The sequence below is a fragment of the Mandrillus leucophaeus genome, unplaced genomic scaffold (genome assembly GCF_000951045.1).
Source record: "Mandrillus leucophaeus isolate KB7577 unplaced genomic scaffold, Mleu.le_1.0 Scaffold70, whole genome shotgun sequence".
Taxonomy (NCBI): domain Eukaryota; kingdom Metazoa; phylum Chordata; class Mammalia; order Primates; family Cercopithecidae; genus Mandrillus; species Mandrillus leucophaeus.
Genome location: NW_012107586.1, coordinates 3,528,337 through 3,533,345, shown reverse-complemented (window position 1 = coordinate 3,533,345; position 5,009 = coordinate 3,528,337). Strand labels below are relative to the sequence as shown.

The 5,009-nt window shown below is 40.3% G+C and overlaps 1 protein-coding gene across 1 annotated transcript in view; it reads right to left on the bottom strand.

The window, feature by feature from the left end:
• RQCD1 (RCD1 required for cell differentiation1 homolog (S. pombe)) overlaps positions 1-5,009 on the bottom strand; it is a 33,087-nt gene that overhangs the window by 25,809 nt on the left and 2,269 nt on the right. The window lies entirely within an intron of this gene.

The window sequence follows — 5,009 nt, the reverse complement described above, 5'->3', positions numbered from 1 at the left end:
GGGAGGCTGAGGCAGAATGGTGTAAACCTGGGAGGCGGATAGAGCTTGCAGTGAGCCGAGATTGCGCCACTGCACTCCAGCCTGAGCAACAGAGTGAGACTGTCTCACAAAAAAAAAAAAAAAAATCAAATCAAATGAAAATTGTGGATCCTTTCCTCAGAAAAATACACAACTGCAAAACCACAAAAACCTACACATAATTTTAGGGAGTTCACTGAGTTCCTGCAATGCATCCATGTACCCAGGATTAAGAATCTGTTTATCAAGCTGAAGAACAGGAAAGACCTCAATTTGCAAGTAACTACATGAGTATATAATTGGAACACACACTGGCGTGGGAGCCTGAAGTGGCTTCAAAACCCAGTTTTGCTTTTTCTAGAATTGTGTGACCTAGGATAAGTCACTTAACTTTCCAAACCTCAATTTTCTCATTGTTAAACTGAAGGAACTATATTAGATAATTGCCAGTCTCAGGCAGTTCTAAAATCTTAGAAATTACTTAGTTCTTAGTTGTGAGAGTCTAATCTAAGCGACTCTTTTTTAAAAAAATAAACTTTGATGTATAATTTGCATACAATAAAACTGAACTCATTTAAACTGTATACTTCAATAGATTTTCGAGAAATTTATACACCTAAGTAACCGTTACCATAGTGAAGATATAGATCCATTCGCCCCAAAGAGTTCTCTAATGCCCTTTTCAGTAAACCCCTTACTCAGCCTGAAGCAATCATGGGTGTTTTCTGCTACTATAGATTAGGTCTGCCTTTTCCAGAAATTATTAATAGGCAGCAACATTTATTGAGCACACCATGTGTCAGGCACTGTGGATTACACCATTTTATTCTCAAAATTCTAAGAGGAAACAGGTTAATAGAGGTTTAACATGCTCAAGGTCACACAGTCAATATATAGCAGAATGAGACTGAAACTCCACTCTCTAGAATCGATGAGTTCTACCTGGTCTAAAGGATAGAAAGCACAAATACTCCTCCAAGTTGAAGAAATTACTCTTAAGAACCCAACAAAACTTTCTTAAATTTAATAGTGCCTTAGCACAGAACTCATTAACAGTTGGATTTGGATACACAGTGAGCTCAATTACATAGCTGGACACATAGAATCATCATGAGAAGTCTGATTTAGATTATGAGTTATCATCCTTAACACTTCCAAGAATAGAAAAAAAGCTCTATTGTACATTACCGTAGATTATTAATTGTAACCTGCTAGAGTCAACAGTCCTGGCCAGGCACAGAGACAGGCTCACACCTGTAATCCCAGGCCGAGGTTGGTGGATCACTTGCGGTCAGGGGTTCGAGGCCAGCCATGGTCAAAACAGTGAAACCCTGCCCCTACTAAAGATACAAAAATTAGCCTGCTGTGGTGACGTGTGCCTGTAATCCCAGCTACTTGGGAGGCTGAGGTGGGAGAATCGACTGAACCCAGAAGGTGGAGGTTGCAGGGAGCCAAGATCACGCCACTGCACTCCAGCCTGGGTAACAAAGCAAGACCCTGTCTCAAAAACATAAAATAAAATAAAAAAATAAAGTCAAAAGTCCTGTTCTTTTAATGAGTGTGTTAAAAAACTTTTACATTATCAAAATTTAGTAACTCTCCCTCCTTTTCTGTTTAATGATTTGTATATGGAAAATGTATTTCAAATGACACCTTTTTTTCCCCTCAAGAAAGCTTAACACACAGATAAGACATTTACCAAAGCAAGTTAGCAATGGTTAATTCCAAGTGTCACAAACACAGTGTACTGACAGTTTAAGTTGGTCTTCTATTTCTGAAAGATCTTAACACATAATGTGAAAAGTATAAAGATGTTTATAAGTTATTTTAAATAAAACACATTGACATTTATCTATAAATGGTAAAGAAAATGATTTCCTTCTCTGAGTAAACTAAAAAATTGATGTTGATGGTTTCTTAAACAGAAAATAGCCAAATTATCAATGTAACTTTAAGTGTCAAAATAGCTGTTTATTTTCCTGCCAATAAATAAAGAATGGAATCAGACTGAAATAGAGATTATTTTCCCAAGTCTGGAGATCAACATGTAGATTTGGGTGTCAGCACGGTATTCCAAGAAAATGAACTTTCTAACAGTGCTGGAAGTACTAAATTAGCTTACCTTCACAATCTTATAAGAGCCAGAATGTATCTTATTTTATTTTATTTATTTTTTTAAGACGGAGTTTCGCTCTTGTTGCCCAGTCTGGAGTGCAATGGTGCGATCTCAGCTCACTGCAACCTGTACCTCCCAGGTTCAAGCGATTGTCCTGCCTCAGCCTCCCAAGTAGCTGGGATTACAGGTGCATGCCACGACACCACGCTAATTTTTGTATTTTCAGCAGAGACAGGTTTCACCACGATGGCCAGGCTGGTCTCGAACTCCTGACCTCATGATCCACCTGCCTTGGCCTCCCAAAGTGCTGGGATGACAGGCATGAGCCACCGTGCCCAGCCCAGAATGTATTTTTTCAAAATAACTTTTCAAAAATGAAAGTGAGTAAGCAAAGATAAGTTAGGCAATTTGCCTAAAGCTTCATCAGGAGACTCGGGAGGAGAAAGTGAATTAGATCCTTTAGAGTGCAGTGTTTTTTCTACTTGCCAAAGAGGAAGGCATCTGGGAGTCCACGACAGCTTCAATAAAAAGATGTAAAATAACTAATGATGCTGCTGGTTAGGTGGAAAGTGAGAGAAAGACAAGTGTTTGGGGATGCTAGAATTGTCGGTGGGAATCAGAGGGAAATTAAAAACAAAACAAAAACGCATCTCCTTAAAGGCTTACCTCTGGTTGTTTTACAAGCATAATATCCATTATAGAATACCTATGGCATGCAAAGATTTGTAGTTTTTTTTTTTTTTCCCCTTTGAGACGGGGTCTCACTATGTTGCCTAGGCTGAAGTGCGGTAGCACGATCATGGCTCACTGCAGCCTGGAAAATTTTCAAACATATTTTGTGGAGATAGGTTCCTACTGTGTTGCCAAGGCTGGTCTTGAACTCCTGGCCTCAAGTGATCCTCCTGCCTTGGCCTCCCAAAGTGCTGGGATTATAGGTGTGAGCCTTTAATTTGAGAATTAAATTCCCAAAGCTGAAGTCTGAGAACAAGTAACATATCAGTGAATGAACCTAGCCAACCACTGAGCGTTTTGTTATTCTTTCTTTTTTTTTTTTCTTTTAAAGATGGAGTCTTGCTCGTCTCCCAGGCTGGAGTGCAATGGCGTGATTTTGACTCACTGCAACCTCTGCATCCTGGGTTCAAGCGATTCTCCTTCCTCAGCCTCCTGAGTAGCTGGGATTACAGAAGCCCGCCACCACGCCCAGCTAATTTTTGTATTTTTAGTAGAGATGAAGTTTCACCATGTTGGCCAGGCTAGTCTCAAACTCCTGACCTCAGGTGATCCACCCGCCTTGGCCTCCCAAAGTGCTGGGATTACAGGCGTGAGCTACAGTGCCTGGCCGCATTCTGTTATTCTTATTTAATCTTTAGAATAATCCTGTGTGGTATTTCTGTCCTTATTTATCAGAGGAGACAAAAAAAGAAATTATGCTCAATGGTGGCAGTAATGAATATATGAAGATGTTAGGATGTATTCCATCAAGAATGACAACAGCAAGGCTGGGCGTAGTGGCTCATGCCTGTAACCCCAGCACTTTGGGAGGCTGAGGCGGGCAGATCACCTGAGGTCAGGAGTTCGAGACCAGGCTGACCAACATGAAGAAACCCCGTCTCTACTAAAAATACAAAAAAAAAAAAAAAGAAAAAAAAAGAAAAATTAGCCGGTTGTGGTGGCTAATGCCTGTATAATCCCAGCTAGTTGGGAGGTTGAGGCAGGAGAATCGCTTGAACCCGGGAGGCGGAGGTTGCTGTGAGTTCAGATCTTGCTATTGCACTCCAGCCTGGGCAACAAGAGTGAAACTCCGTCTGAAAAAAAAAAAGAATCACAACAGCCTACTACACATTTCTAGCATACTACTACTCAAGAGTCAAAATTTAAGATACTTCCCATACTATCTCAAGTTTTCCTTCTACTGAATAATATCCTGCATTTACATGTGACTACATTCTCTCTCTCTTTTTAATAGACAAGATCTTGCTATGTTGCTCAGGCTAGAGTCCAGTGGCCATTCACAGGTGCCTTCATAGCACACAGTAGCCTAGGACTCCTGGGCTGAAGTGATCCTCCCTCCTTAGCCTCCCAAGAAGCTGGGACTATGGGTACACAACACCTGGCTTACATTCTCATTTGGCAGTACTTTGTATCTCCCTAGCTGAAATGATGATTTACCTACTATTTAAAAAAAGAGATAAAGGCACAGATACACACTTTCATTGTTAGGCAGAAAGTAAGCATCTTCTGAAGTGGCTTTGATTATTCTGGGGACTGTTGCATGCATTAATTATGCTTCTCAAATTCCAGTGAGTTATATGTATCATTACTGTCCCTTTACCCAGATCAGAATAGTGCAGTTTGGTTCAATGGAAGGCATGAAGAATTGAGAATGAAGTGGTTCAACTTTTTATGTTTTAGTTTTCTCACTAGCTAAATATATCCTAGTGAATGAGTGGTATCAAGGAATTTGTCAGAACTGCTATGAGGTCCAAACATCATAAGCGAAAGTGCATCTAAAAGTTCAGATTTTAAAATTAATGTAAGGCATTGAAAATTTAAAGAAACATGTATTGAGTACTTATTATAAGTAATGTACTACAGCTTTAATGGTTGTTTAAAAGATGCATTAGAGAGCGACAGAAAATAAAAGGAATAGCTACAGAGTTTGGGAAGGCACAGGGAAAGCGTGGCTCAGTATCAAAGCTAAAATTCTGGAGAACACACAATCAGATTTTGAGAGATGGACAAGTCAACCTTGGAATAATTTCCCTTATTGGGGCCGGGCGCGGTGGCTCAAGCCTGTAATCCCAGCACTTTGGGAGGCCGAGACAGGTGGATCACGAGGTCAGGAGATCGAGACCATCCTGGCTAACACGGTGAA